This window comes from Mustela lutreola, chromosome 15 (genome assembly GCF_030435805.1).
Source record: "Mustela lutreola isolate mMusLut2 chromosome 15, mMusLut2.pri, whole genome shotgun sequence".
NCBI lineage: Eukaryota > Metazoa > Chordata > Mammalia > Carnivora > Mustelidae > Mustela > Mustela lutreola.
The window spans coordinates 39,104,393-39,120,596 of record NC_081304.1 but is presented as its reverse complement, the minus strand read 5'-3'; the positions used below and the strand labels follow the sequence as shown (position 1 = coordinate 39,120,596).

The 16,204-nt window shown below is 45.3% G+C and overlaps 1 pseudogene; it reads left to right on the top strand.

Moving 5' to 3' along the window:
* The first annotated feature begins 1,230 nt into the window (after positions 1-1,230).
* LOC131816367 (ribosome biogenesis protein NSA2 homolog) lies at positions 1,231-2,289 on the top strand (annotated as a pseudogene).
* The last annotated feature ends 13,915 nt before the right edge of the window (positions 2,290-16,204 follow it).

The following is a 16,204-nucleotide window of genomic DNA, read 5'->3' as shown; positions in this document are numbered from 1 at the left end:
TGGAATTCCCAGCCTCTGTGGCTATGGCAAGAAAATGACTCCTTTAGGCACTTGGCCAAATTAGAGAGAAAGATTAGAATTCTCAGTGTGGATTCCCGACTGCAATGCTGAAGTCATTTATAATCTGGCAGACCTTCTTAATGGGGGAGGTTGCCAGTCTCCAGGTTCAGGAGATAAAGGCCACATTTTCTTCTCCACCTTGGTGTCTGCAGGTGAATTACTACAGAATGAGCTGTGATCCCTGCTCACTTTCTGCCTGCCCTGTGAGTTCAGGTCCTGACGTGTGAATGCATAGGATCCAAGGGAGTGTTGATTGCATGTAATTGCCTACAATCACATGGCAAGGGAGAACTTCTGAGAGTCTGATGGGGCCAGAGAGGTGAAGACTAAGTGCATCTGAAGAAAAACAGAAGCAGAGTCTGTCCCCGGTGTCGGATGTGTCCTAGGTGACCTGCCTAGAGATGTCATTAACCAAGAGAAGTCAAGGGGGACTGTCAAAGAAGGGTGTGCTTATTGGTATAACTATTTGTCAAAGTACTACTGGAAATGGAGATATCAGGAGACTGGACATAAATAGCCTGAGACAGGCATAAGCAGTCAGTTCTCCTAATGAGAGGGACTAGGTATCGGGAACAGAGAGAAGAGTGAGGTTCATTAGGGAGAGGAAAGCATTGGAAGGGGCTGTGAGTGGGCAAGCCAGGATTGTTCAGAGCGGGACCTGTCAACACCGGGCATGATGAGCTAGTTCCCTTTTGGTTGAAAGCAGAAACTGTCTCTGGGCAACTTCAAGAGGGCAAAAGAGGTGGGGAGACAGTTCCTGAAGGGATGACTGGAGCATTTTGTAGAACTCAAGGGCTGAGATGCCCGCCAAAGATAAACCAGCATCGGGAGTTGGATTACCATGAAGAAACCAGACCTCTTCCTTCCTCTGACCCTTGCCTCCTACTTCTCTTTATGTCTACTTTATTTTTGTTGTTCACTGCCAAATGATATTTTTTCACTAGTCAGGTTGTGCCTGCTTGCAGCTGCTGACGTAACACGTCCTCTGCTCTGGCCACCTGAGGAGACTCAGTTCTTTTCCTGGAGCCAGACCTCCTTTGAAGGACTCTGATTGGCCCAGTTCTGGTCAGGTGACCCTTGCTGGGCCAGTCACCTGTGGTTAGGTTCCACATTGAAAAGGCGCGCAGCTCCTGTGATTAAAGATGGAGCTGGAGTCTTTCCCATCGCGGCTTGCGTGGAGTTAGCTCGTGGGTCTGGGAGATCCGAAAACAGATCTTCTTTGCACCCCGACAGCTGCACCCCACAGCTCTGCAGCCATCACCATGCCACAAAATGAATATATTGAGTTATACCGGAAGCGCTATGGCTATCGTTTGGATTACCATGAGAAAAAGAGAAAGAAAGAAGGTCGAGAGGCTCATGAACGTTCAAAGAAGGCAAAAAAGATGATTGGTCTGAAAGCTAAGCTCTACCATAAACAGCGCCATGGTGAGAAAATACAGATGAAAAAGACTGTCAAGATGCATGAAAAGAGAAACACCAAACAAAAGAATGATGAAAAGACTCCACAAGGAGCAGTACCTGCATATCTACTGGACAGGGAGGGACAGTCTCGAGCTAAAGTACTTTCTAATATGATTAAACAAAAACGAAAAGAGAAAGCGGGAAAATGGGAAGTTCCTTTACCCAAAGTTCGAGCCCAGGGAGAAACAGAAGTATTAAAAGTTATTTGAACAGGAAAGAGAAAGAAGAAAGCATGGAAAAGAATGGTCACTAAACTCTGCTTTGTTGGAGATGGCTTTACTTGAAAACCACCTAAATATGAAAGATTCATTAGGCCAATGGGCTTACGTTTCAAAAAGGCCCATGTAACACATCACGAATTGAAAGCCACCTTTTGCCTGCCAGTTGTTTGTGTAAAAAGACATCCTTCATCCCCACTATATACAACTTTGGGTGTTATTACCAAAGGTACTGTAATTGAGGTGAACGTGAGCGAGTTGGGCCTTGTGACACAAGGAGGCAAAGTTATTTGGGGAAAATATGCCCAGGTTACCAACAATCCTGAAAATGATGGATGTATAAATGCAGTCCTGCTGGTTTGACAGCAGTTCGAGACAAGTAATTCCTTATAATTACTGAAGACTACACACCAATCAGGAAAACAACCATTCCTGTGGTGGTTCTGGATACTACCAAACAGCCTTACGTATCTGCAGTCATCAAGAGAAGCATTTATTCTATTGTGAAAAACATTAAAATAGACATTTATTAAAAAAAAAAAAAAAAGATGGAGCTGGAAAGGAAATGTTGAAAAACAAAAATAAAACTCGGGGCATCACGTTACCTGATTTCAAGCATTACTACAAAGCTGTGATCACCAAGACAGCATGGTACTGGCATAAAAACAGACACATAGACCAGTGGAACAGAGTAGAGTGCCCAGATATGGACCCTCAACTCTATGGGCAAATAATCTTCGACAAAACAGGAAAAAATATACAATGGAAAAAAGACAGTCTCTTCAATAAATGGTGCTGGGAAAACTGGACAGCTATATGTAGAAGAATGAAACTCAACCATTCTCTTACACCATACACAAAGATAAACTCAAAATTGATAAAAGACCTCAATGTGAGACAGGAATCCATCAGAATCCTAGAGGAGAACATAGGCAGTAATCTCTTCGATTTCACCCACAGCAACTTCTTTCAAGATATGTCTCCAAAGGCAAAGGAAACAAAAGCGAAGATGAACTTTTGGGACTTCATCAAAATCAAAAGCTTCTGCACAGCAAAGGAAACAGTCAACAAAACAAAGAGGCAACCCACGGAATGGGAGAAGATATTTGCAAATGACAGTACAGACAAAAGGTGGATATCCAGGATCTATAAAGAACTCCTCAAACTCAACACACACAAAAGACAATCATATCAAAAAATGGGCAGAAGATATGAACAGACACTTCTCCAATGAAGACATACAAATGGCTATCAGACACATAAAAAAATGTTCATCATCACTAGCCCTCAGGGAGATTCAGATTAAAACCACATTGAGATATCACCTTACACCAGTTAGAATGGCCAAAATTAGCAAGACAGGAAACAACATGTGTTGGAGGGGATGTGGAGAAAGGGGAACACTCTTACACTGTTGGTGGGAATGCAAGTTGGTGCAGCCTCTTTGGAGAACAGTGTGGAGATTCCTTAAGAAATTAAAAATAGAACTTCCCTATGACCCTGCAATTGCACTACTGGGTATTTACCCCAAAGACACAGATATAGTGAAAAGAAGGGTCACCTATGCCCCAATGTTTATAGCAGCCATGGCCACGGTCGCCTAACTGTGGAAAGAACCAAGATGCCCTTCAACGGACGAATGGATAAGGAAGATGTGGTCCATATACACGATGGAGTATTATGCCTCCATCAGAAAGGATGAATACCCAACTTTTGTAGCAACATGGACGGGACTGGAAGAGATTATGCTGAGTGAAATCAGTCAAGCAGAGAGAGTCAATTGTCATATGGTTTCACTTATTTGTGGAGCATAACAAATAGCATGGAGGACATGGGGAGTTAGAGAGGAGAAGGGAGTTGGGGGAAATTGGAAGGGGAGGTGAACCATGAGAGACTATGGACTCTGAAAAACAACCTGAGGGTTTTGAAGGGGCGGGGGGTGGGAGGTTGGGGTACCAGGTGGTGGGTATTAGAGAGGGGATGATTGCATGGAGCACTGGGTGTGGTGCAAAAATAATGAATACTGTTATGCTGAAAATGAATAAAAAATAAATTAAAAAAAAAAAAAGATGGAGCTGGAGAAGCAGTAGTTCCATGAAGGAAGGAATCTTCTAGAAAAGAGAAAAAGTGCTCCAGAGAAAGAACAAGGGCCACTCTGGAAACGAAGAACTCTGGAGGTGGTGGCCCTGTGCCCCATCCTGGAGCAAGGCAGGATGAGATCAGTCCCACCTCTTTCTGCTCTGTCCATCAAGCATTTGCTCTAGGAGCCATGAGACTAAGGATGGGGAATTTGAGCCATTGGCCAGAAGGATGCAGGCATGATGGGCTAGGAGACAGCTAGAAGAGTGTTTACAGCTGGGTTCTTTTTTTACTTCCCCTTTCTGGAATAGATGTGGGGATGTACATTTTACTTCTACTGTTACTGTGGACTTGGGGGAGTTGAGGGCACCACACAGGGACCAAGGAAAAGACAGTGGGAACCTGGCTCCTGAGAGCTGGTTCTGGTGGCAGGAGGCTCTCTGGGAGTGGGTGAAGGTGGCTCTTCCCAGCCTAGCTTAACATAGAGGGAAATAGACCAGGGTTTGAGCCATGGGGGACCTGCCTAGACGAGAGAGTACATATCTGGCTTGATGTCTCCTGTGTGGTGCTGCTGGGTGAGGATTCCCTACTTTTCCATTTTCACCTTTGCTGACATGCACTCATTATAGCTGCCTGACAACCGTGCAGATGGGCAGTGCTGAAGGAGTCATGTAGGGACTACTTTGAAATATATGGAGAGGAAGATGCCCCAGAGCAGAGGCCTTCCAAGGCCTTCCAAGAGGAAGATGCCTTGGAGCAGAAGACACCCTACCATAACTGTCTGTGTGCATTGAATTCCCTTTCCCTCCTGTGATCATCCCCACTTTTCTCTGACTTTCAGAAGACAGAAGTCATTTTATTTTTGTTCTAAAGTACTATTTTCCCTAGTTCTTCTATCAAATAATTCATAATTAGATGATAATCAAACACATTAATGTTCTGGAAACAGAACTCCCTGCATGTCATTCACTCACCCAGAGAAGGTCTGATTCGATACCTCACCCTCCCAAATGCCCCACTCCAGTCATCTGCCTGACTCATTTCTACTCATCTTTCATGTCTCAGCTCAAATGTTGCTTCCTCTGGGAAGCCGTCCTGAGACACTCTTCTATCCATAATGCAACTGCATTACCATACTTCATCTATTATGTTATAATCTCTTATCTGTGCCATTGTTTCCCCCATCAGACTGTGAATGCTTGAGGGCAGTGTAGTGGGCTGAATGGTGGCCCCAAAGATATCAGGTCCTAATCCCTGGAACCTGTCAGGGTTCCCTTATATGGTAAAGCTTTTTTTGCAGATGTGAGTAAATTAAGGATTTTGAGAAGAGGAGATGATCCTGGATTATCCCTGTGCATCCCAAATGCCAAGATAAGCATCCTTCTATGAGACAACCAGGACACACAGAGGAAAAGGCAGTGTGAGGATAGAGGCAGATATTAGAGTGATGTGGCTACAAGCCAAGGAATGCTGGCCGCTACCAGAAGCTGGAAGAGGCAAGGAATGGATTCTCCCCTAGAGCCTCTGGAGAGAGTGTGGCTCTGCCAACACCTTGATTTCCACCCACTGAAACTGCTTTCAGATGTCTGGCCTTCATGACTGGGAGCTAAGAAATGTCCAGTTTTCAGCCATCAAGTTTCTTGGAATTTGTAACAGTAGCTATAAGACATGGACACAGGTAGGGATCATGTCTCTTCATCCCAGTACCTGACACCTACCCCAAATGGACTAGCAAGTGATGCAGTAGTTGCTGAATGAATGAGTCCTTTAGAATGCAAGCTTTGTTTCTTGTTTTTGTTTTGTTTTAAAGATTTTATATATTTATTTGACAGAGAGGGAGAGCGAGAGAGGGAACACAGGCAGAGGGAGTGCGAGAGGGAGAAGCCAGCTTCCTGCTGATCAGGGAGCATGACACGGGGCTGGATCGCAGGACTACGGGATCATGACTTGGGCTTAAGGCAGACACTTAAGGACTGAGCCACCCAGGAGCCCCTAGAAGGCAACCTTTGAACCTAGCCTCAGTAAGGTATATTGAGGGGAGTGGGGGCTGGGTATGTTCTTAGTTCTGCCTCTCAGGCATCCCCACTTCCGAACACCCCAGTTGCTGGGTGTGTTGGTGTGTTAAATGCAATGGCGGCTAGGAAAGCATTTTATAAACCGGTCATCACTGTTTTTCTTGTCCCTCCTGCCTGGCCCTTCCTGCCCCAGGCTAAGGATGACACAAACCAACACAACTGAACTATCTCCTTGCCAGGGAGCATCTGTGTCCAAACCACAGTGTGTCCAGATGAGGAAGAGCCTGATGGTGCCCTCAAGTGGTGGGCTCAGCTCCTCCTGATCTCCCTAGAATCAACTGTCTTCCTCCTTCCAGCCAGCTTTAGAAATTCTTGCTGGCTAGGAGCCAAGACCTACTCTAAAACAGTCATCATCTGCAGCTTTTGAGGCTCCCAGGCAGCTTCCCGATGCCACCATCCTATCACTTGCTTGCTTCTTGTCCTCTGAGCAGCACACTCCTGGCATAGATGCCTCCAGAGACCCCATTCCTGTTCAACAACCCTGTTGGAGTTACCTGGACACAGCTGTGTTTTCAAAGCAACTCCCTCCATCACCTTCCCTGGAAAGTATAGTGGTCCACATGAATTATGTTCTAGGTAATTGGAAACCACTTTTTTCGTGTGAAAAAAAAAATGAGAGTTGCTGATTCTAATGGAAAGTTTCCCATATATAGAGTATCAAAGACCTTCTTACTCTTTGGATCAGGAATTTCATACCTGGGTTCCAAAGCTACATAAAGGGATTCACAAAATAACTCTACTGCTGCATTTTCTGGATAAGCTGAAGCTTAAAAATAGCTGAACCATCCAAAGTAAGGGGCTGCTTTAATAAATGGTGGCAAGCAGCTAAATAACTATTCTGAAGACACTAGAAATAATATTTAGATATATAAATAGGCATATATATATATAAACATATACATTATATAAAAATTATATTACATATATAAATGCATATAATAGATTCCTAAATGTTATGTCTTTTTCTTCTTATGACTTCTCAGCAAAATTCCATACTCATATATCCAACTGCTATCCTGACATGTTGTCTCATCTGTCTTACTCTAGGATTCCCAAAATTAACATGTCCCCAAGTCAATATTTTTTTCTATCCTGGAAAACTGTTAAACTAGCAAAAAAATTTCCAGTCATACAATAAACTCTCAAACACCCTTCCTCAGGATTTACCAACTGGTAAATTTTTGCCATCAACTGGAAAGTTTGAACCCCGACCCCTGTCCTGCCCCCCACCCCTGGAACTGGCTCCTTTCTACGACTCCATCTCTCAGTTCTCAGCTCCCCTATAAACATTGTTGGTCTTGCTTGGGATTTGTTTGAGATCCATCCCTCTCCCCCCGCCCCCATAAAACCAACCCCCTGATCCTGTTAATTCTGTCTTAAAAGTAATCAAATCCCTTCACTCCTCTCCATTCCTGCTGCCATCCCTGGATCCGAGTCCCCAACATTTCATTCTTGGACTATTGCATTTGCCTTCCAATTACGTCCTTCTTGCCCTCTCTTTAATCCATTTTTATTCAGAGTAGCTACAGTTTTCACTTTGAAACATATCCAATTGTATCTGCTTCTTGCTTAAAATGCCCAGTGGTTTATCCTCAATGGCTTGTTTGTTGCTATCCCTGACTTCTTTCATGCCACTCAGCCCAGGTGAAGTCCTCTGTTCTGTACCCCAAAACTATTCTCTCTTCTCCCTTCTTCACATTTCTCATAATTCTCATCACAGAGTAATCCGTAGGCACATTGGTGGGCTGCCACTGTCCCCTATAGGGAGTCCGCAAAGGCGGGGACGTTGATGGTATTAGTTACAGCTGTTCCTCAGAATCATCAATATCATTCAACATCATCTACATAGTAGCTGCTTAACACACATTTGTTACATGAATGAATACACAGGAGCATTACTGCACCTCTTGTAGTGAGCAGATTTGACTCTGCTGTGAAACCAAAACCTGGAAAACCAAGTTTGAGTGGCATGTAGACCCAAAGCAAAATAAATAAACAAATAAACACACACTGACCACCAACCTATTTGCACATTAGTATTTTTTACCACCTGCTTGCTTAGACGTATTGAGGACTAGGAGAAGGAACCTAACTTGGGCCATCCTGCAGATCTGGACTGGACTTCTGGCCCCCTCCTGGGTTGTAAATCGTGGGCATGTTCTTGGTTTCTTTGGGACTCTGTTTCCTGATCTATGAAGTGGGTACATTAGTATCTATCTCAGAGGACTGCTGCGAGGTTTAAATAAGGTCTCACTCTTGGGACGCCTAAGGCTCAGTGGGTTAAGCCTCAGGTCATGATCTCAGGATCCTGGGATCGAGCCCCGCATCAGGCTCTCTGCTCCGCAGGGAGCCTGCTTCTCCTTCTCCCTCTGCCTCACTCTCTGCCTACTTGTGATCTCTCTGTCTCTCTCTCTGTCAAATAAATAAATAATATCTTAAAAAAAAAAAAGATGGTATCGCTCTTGTTCCCATCACACTCTGGTAGCTTGGTAAGGAGTTCACACACACTTATGCTGCCTTTCTTCCCCCATAATATGACCTGCTCAAAATACAAAGAAATGAAAAGCTTGATGGTGGAGTTAGGTTTCATAGGTTATCTGTCTTTGAGAATTGATGTTTTCTTTGTTGGGAGGTGTGTGTTTGTATGTGTGTGTATACACACGTGTGTATGTGTTTGTGTGTGTGCGCGCATGTGTGTGTATGCATCCACATGTGTTTGCAATGGCTTTTAGCCCAGAAAGAAGAACCAGGAGGTTCATGTGTGTGGTACACTTGTAAGGGGTTCAGGTTTGCTGGACCAGGTATCAAAGATAAAAAATACCAAGCTATTTTGTGAACACCATCAGGCTCTTTATTAATGAAGGCCCTCCAAATTAGACAACACTACATATCAGTATTTAGCACAAGGAAGGTAAAGTCTCATAAAATCTCAGGGCCTTAATGTCTCACTGCGTAAGTACCGTGACCCCTTTCAGAAGCATGTTGTTAGCATGCTTTTCAAACAGGCTCACAGATTGTTGCTAACTCACACTTACGGGCTTTGACTTTCCTTTCCTGCTGAATATCTCACAGCCTTCCTCCTTTTCCCTGGTTCTCAAGTGTGTGGATGAGTGCATGGGGGTGGGGAGGACTTTGCATTATACTCATGTGTAAAAGGCCTGTGACTTCGGAGGTAGTGGGTATATGTGGTTTACAGCCCCTCATTGAGGAGAACCCTCTCCTTCCTTCTTGCAAAGCGGTTTTCCATACACACACACACACACACACACACACACACACACACGCTGATTTTCCATTCTGAGTCTATGGTCTTATTTTTCTACAATATCTCCTATTTTGGGAAATGTCCCTGTGCCACAGATTTCTCTGAGGGAGGGTGTCGCAATCCAGGGCCAGAAACTGCTTATGGGTGGGGGAGGATTTCCAGAAAAGGGGTGGGGGGCCACACGGGGTATGCAAAACAGGACGGGCTCTCAGCGAAAAAGGGCAAAGTGTGTGCCCATGAGGGCACGTCCAACTCCCCATGAGGGTTTTAAGATTTTGTATTTTTTCCCTCAGTCTATGATGACAGTCCTAGGATATGTACAGTTTTTTTGTTTTTTGGTTTTTTTTTTAAAGCTTTACTGAGATACAACACATCTATAAAACAATGAATTTATTTAAAATGTGCAGTCTGATGCACCTTGACATCCACATGTCAAGTAACACCTGGGACACTGTCATCACAGTTAAGATAGTATCCGTCATCCCCCACAGTTGACTTGTGCTCCCTTGTGATTCACCCCCACCCGCAGCACCATACCCAGGTAACCACTGATCTGCATTCTGTCACGAGAGATTTGTTTGCATTTTCCATGCATGTATATAAATGTAATCATACAGCACGTACTTTCTTTTGGCCTCTTTTCACTTGGTGTGATTATTTGGCGGTCTTGCTATAGTGTTGCATGCAGTAACAGCTCATTCATTTCTTTCCCTCTGTGCTCATACCACAGTTTGTTTGTCCATGTTGATGGACATTTGGGCTGTTTCCAATGGTTGGCTATTACAAATCTGCTATGGACATTGGCATTCAAGCCTTTGTGTGAAACTACGCCAGAATACCCAGGCTTACAATTTCCTCTCCTCTAGTGGTGACATTTCTTTTAGTTGTCTCCAACCTCTGCAATGCCTGACACAACCAGCCAGCCTTCCATGGTGGTGTTTGGGAAATAAAGGGGCAGGAAGGATCAGGGTGGCTGGCATCATGCTCACCATCCACGGTGCTGGTTCTGTGCAGTGACCAGCAGTGTTTTAAACGGTGGCCCAGAGCAGAACTGAAGGTAGCCTAGAGAGAGCCCACTACCATAAGGGCTTGACTCAGACACCGCCATGTGGTCTATAAAGTTATAGACACCCCTATAACTTTAGGTAGAGCACTAGTGGGGACAGGATGACACTTGAGGGACGTATAAAAGATGCCAAACCCCTTGTAGGCACCTGATGCATCCAAATTCCCTTCTGCTACTTTTACTTCCTTGATTGCTTTGCTTGTAGTTCCTAGGTGATTTTCTCGATAGCTAGGATTTGTAGGTAAAGAATGTGTCATCCAGGGTGAGCATTGGGCCTCCTTTCCTTTTTTTCTTTTTCTAGCTTTACTGAGATGTTATTGACAGGCAACATACAGGGTATGTTATTGACAGGCAACTTACAGGGTAGTAAGTTGAAGCTACCCAATGGAGATGATTTGATACACATATATACTGCAAAATGATTACAACCGCAAGTTTAGTTAACACCTCCGTCCTCTCACATAATTACCATATTTCTGGTGATGCTAACATTTAAATGTATTCTCAGCATCCTTTCCAAGTAGCCTCTTTGATGCTTGCTAACTTATGCCACGAGCTTCCTTCCTCATCAATTTCAGGACCCCCCAGAAGACGAAGGAACAATGAAACTCAAGCCCATGTGGTTTCATTTACATCTCACAAGCACCCAGATATGTAAAAATATCTGGAGAACTCACTAAATGTGCTCGCTTTCATCTAGTTGCTCAGGACTGTCTCCCTGAAAGCCTGCTAGCTTTGTGCAGTCCTTGATCACAGACTGTCAGAATCGCAGGGGGCTTTGCTGGCTACCTTGTCAAACTGCATCATTTTCAAGAAGAGCCTGCAAGGGCTCAGAGAGGTGAGGCACCCTGCCCAGGGTCACAGAGCTTGTTAGCGGTTGGCTTGCAGGAGGAACCCAGCCCCCAGGCTCCCGGTCCCTCCTGCTCTCTCCATCCCGACTTCCTCAATCCCCAGCTCTCATTTAGTTTTTCTGCGTTTAATATGTTTTCTTTGAATTGATTTTTCTCCTCTGCCTCATCTGTTACCTTCAAGGTTATTTCTGGTGCTCCTCTCTACCTCTTTCATTTTGCAGACCGATTTCCCAGGCTTTGCTGAGGTTGGCGGCACTTCCTACCTCAGGGTCTCTGGCTTTATTACCATTCTGTTCCCTCCCCACTATATTGTCTTCCTGGGGCCTATAAAACAGGCCGGGTCCCCAAGACCGCTTAACTCCATCTACCCACTCCCTTGCAGCCCCTGGGATGCTGCTAATGTCCATGATGCACACTCCCCACCCCCTTCCATCTATTCCCAGCTTGCGAAGTCTGCTCATAATGACAACCCTCGGAGCTCATCCTTCAGTGAGAATTCAAGGCTGCACCAGCCACTGGGTAGTGACTACCAATACATCTTTCTGATGGCATTTCTTTTCTCCACCGGGTTTTTACTGTGTGGAGATGCGTCTATCTGGGATGATACCTTCTCTCTTAACTGTGTGGTGGGCGGGGTGTCTGCCAGGTGCTTGCAGGGAATGCTTGCTAGAGTACGGATGGCTTGGGGGTTGTGTGTGCAGATCGAAAGAGAACTGAACTGAGCATCCTTCCAGACACCAAGGTTCTGGCGGCAGGCCCTGGAGAATCAGAAAGAAAGGAATCGAGGGGCTGGGTTAGAACCACCCTTTTTGCAAAGCCCTGCTCTGTCACCGATACAGGCAAGCCTGGATTTCCTCATCTGTAGAATGGGGATGACAGTCACCCACTGTCGGTTTTGAACGGAGTACTAAATGTGGTGAAGGACCTCAAAATTTTAGCTGAGAGTCAGACACGTTCTACTGAAGTCAGAAAGGGACTGTTTCCCCCTGGGTTCCCTGCACAGCAGCTGTTACTCCCGGGCACATTCATGAATCACTTTCAGCTTTCATTTACTTAACTGTGATGTGGGGGAAATGAGTGTCCACCAAACAAACTGATGGCGAGGTTGGTACACAGAAGTATGTAAAGTACATGAAGTCACTGCTCAAAAAATAGTAACCATCTTCAAGTGTCCAATAAATGCTACTTCCCTTTCCCTTGCAAATTTAGCTCCCAGCCTTTATTTTATTTATTTGTTTGACAGAGAGCGAGAGAGACACAGTGAGAGAGGGAACACAAGCAGAGGGAGTGGGAGAGGGAGAAGAAGGCTTCCCGCTGAGCAGAGAGCCAGATGTGGGGCTCGATCCCAGGACCCTGGGATCATGACCTGAGCCAAAGGCAGATGCTTAACGACTGAGCCACCCAGGCACCCCAGGCCACAGCCTTTAAAAATAAACTAGTGGGTACAAAACTTGAGCATCCTTTGGGAAGCTCGTGAGTTAAGCTTCCATTAAGTACTTTTACATATCCCGATATTTATGGAGTATGTGCTCTGTAGGGAGAAACAGCAAACCCTATGGAGCTCAAAACCCAACTGAGTGGCAAGCCATTAGGCAAATGATTTGAAAACAATTTATCACCAGAGCCAAAACAATCCATTGTAAATTGAACAGCCGCTTCAGCAATTCAATTCTACATCCATTTATTAAGCACTTACTAAAGGCCGTGCATAAAGATCAGCAAGACCTCCAGGAGCTTACACTCGGTAGTGGGATTATTAATAATATGCCAATGATGATGATGGTGTCGGCGATGACGATGATGGTGATAATGAAGGCAGCGCCTCCAAAACCGTGATAGCTGCAGTAGATACGACTGACACTGGCTAAGTGCTCTCCATGAATCATCTCATTTAATTCTCATAAGAATTGCTTGAAATAAGTAGGTGGGTGAAGAAAAGGCAGCTCAGAGAGTTTGCAATTTACCTGATGCCACACAGCTTCTAGGCAGCATGGTTAGATCTCAGACTCAAGTATGACTAGCGTCAAAGACCCTACCCCCATCCACTGAGTGTGCCCTTCCAATGGACCAATTATAATGAAGGAAAGAGTTATGAGAAGGTGGTAGAGGGCAAAGTGCCCTGGTGGAGAGGAGTGGGTGTCCTGAGTGTGACTGGGTTGAGGGCAAAGCAGAAGATTGATGGTAGAGGATGGAGTAAAGGGGCTTCCAGATGGAAAGAATGGCCTGACCGATACAAAGGGGTCTCTGCACTCTGGGTATGGCTGGGAAACAAAAGCAGGTGGGACGGTAGGAGGGGGGAGTTCTTGGGGAGAGCTTTCAAGTAAAGCCCAAGTGGATGTAGTCTGGGGGGGGGGGATCTTTGGAAGCTGAGCTGGCGAGAGGCAGCACAAGGGCTGGGAGGCTTCGTGGCATTTGTTTTATTTTGTCGGCCCAAGAAGATTCCTTCAGGATCCACAGGGAAAGATACTTTTTCATTTTGATTTTTGGAGCTTCTTCACATGTCTAACCTGGGAGCCAGAAGAATTGGGTTTTATTGAAAAGTCAAAGCCCCCATGGGCTCTGAGGTCCCCTTGGTTTGGATCCCATCTCTATCCATTCCTGGCTACGTGACTTTGGGGGTGTTAGTTAACACTCCAAGAGCCCCAGACTTCTCCTCAAAGTGAGCTTGGTGACAGACTCGGACAGATTAATAGCGGTAAAGCATTTAGAATGAGCATTAGTATTCTAGGCCATGGGTCAACTACCAACCGGCCACGCGACTTTCCCTATCTGAGCCTTGAAATCCTTATCAGTTAATGAAGGGATCGAATATTACTTCTGTGGCCCCTTCCCATCTACAATGGATTCATTCCAAGTGGCTCCTTTGGTGAAGAAGACCAAGAACAAAACAACTTTAGATATTTCCTTTTCTAATAAAAACAAAGAACTAGAATAATTCTGGAGAACAGATCAAGAGTCCCGTCTGACAGAGCTTTCTAGCAAGACCAATGGCCTCATCATTGGTCAGCTTCCACGTTGTCAGTGGAGAGCTACAAAAGGCGTCTTCTGGTTAAACAATTGAAACAACCTGTCCATTCTAGAAACCTCATTACAAGCTTGTTCATCAGTTTCTTTCTTTCTTTTTTTTCTGACCCAGGGGTCCTAAAATTATTCAAGCATTTTTTTAAAAAGATTTTATTTATTTATTTGTCAGAGAGAGAGAGAGCACAAGCAGGCAGAGTGGCAGGCAGAGACAGAGAGAGAAGCAGGCTCCCTCCTGAGCAAGGACCCCAATGTGGGACTCGATCCCAGGACCCTGGGATCATGACCCGAGCCAAAGGCAGTGGCTTAACCCACTGAGCCACCCAGGCATCCCTTATTCAAGCATTTTGATCAAGACACGATTTTGCCTTTCTTATCTCTTGCCTGCTAGGCTGGCTTCGGGGTCAGCTGTGAGTAACTCACCACCTGCAACTTAACCACGTCCCCATCGCCCGTGCTCTGGTTCTGTATCTGGCATGTTTGTGTTGTGGCAGCCTGTGTGGTTCCCGTGTGCTACGTCTGAAGCACAACCTGCCACGGACAGGCTGCCTCCTGGGAGACGCACACAGGATCAGGATATCTAATTCATCCAGTGGATATTTAGCTCATTAAACAGCAATAGATCCAAACAGAAAAAATGGAACTGCGCACATCATTAGAGCTAAATAGGTTTCCTTCCTCTGTCTTAGTTTTATTTTCTGAAGGGAAATGTAAGGAATTCGGCATACCGACAGGCTCATTGCTAGAGCCGGGGGGAAGAAGCTGAAAGCACCCAGGCAGAGAGATAAAAGAAGATTGGCTCCAAGCAATATCCCTCCTTGCAGGAAGTGAGTGGTGGTGAATCCATATTTCTACATAATAAGCTGTTCTGCAAGGCCCAGAGCCTCTCTTCATCAGCCCAGGAGAGGAAAGTCGTGTGGGTCTGGCTGTACCCATGAGGGTGAGGTCACCGTCCCTGCTGGTCTCAGGGGCAGCAGCTGGCCTGCCGTTGTCTAGCTCTGTCTAGGCTCTCCTTTTGCTCCTTCCAGCCTGCAGAAGGAATACGTGCGGGGGGGCTCTCACCCCAGTGTGGCCCAATAGCTGGGAAGTGACCGTCTCTTTGTTAGTCTTTTATTAGCGTGGTAGGGATATTAGGAGGCATCAAGTTCATTTAGTCCTTGGTTTGTGGTTACAGTTTTCATGACCCAAAATCTTCTTGGGACTGGGAAATGATTAAAAAGAAAAAAATCCCAGTTTTTTTCAGTATATACAGAGTCTTACTCAGATTTCTACAGTTGAGAACCCAGCTAATGGCTTCCATAGTTTTGTTGTTTTGCTTGCCTTTGGTACATCTATGTCCCAGTTCATTCAGTCCACAATGTCCAGGTTTGCTCTGGGGGAACCCCTTCCCTCAAGCATTAGCTCCTGTATTGACCTCCCCTGTCAACATTAGGGGTGAGCTCAGATTGACTTGAGCCAATTGGCATGTCCTGTCCCTAGGCACATGACACAACTTGGACAAATAATACACAAGGCACCCATGAGGGGACAAGAAATCCACTGTTCTCCCATCCAGGAACTGGTGGAAGAGGTGTCCTTGCCCTCTTGGGTGGTGTGCTCTGGAGCTACAAGGTTGGGTTTGGTGCAGACCTTTAGCTTCCTCAGTGAGGGTCATTCCGAGGGGAACGTTGGCATGCAAAGGAGGCTAAAATGGAGAAAATCAGGGCTGGCTCCATGATGACCATGTGAATCTCTGGGAAAAACCACAAGTGAAGCCAGAACCACTTCTGGATTCTTCAGTTACATAAGTCAATTATTTTGTTCTGGGCTAGTTTTCCTCTCAGTTGCAAAGCTAAGTGTTAGACTAGATGGTTCTATCAACCAAACAAATGGAGAAGACCCATGGTCAAAGACACTGTATTGGGGTCTCATCAACCAAGTTGATTCCCTTCTTTTTCAACATTTCAGATCCTTTAAGAGTCTCCAGCACGTAAGGAAAATACATGCTAAACATCAGCTTCATATGCCATGACTGTTTTAAACCCTTAAGTGACCCAGTGAGGGGTGTACAGTTAATTGACTCCATTTTACAGATGAAGAAACAGAAGTACACAGAAGTTAAGAAA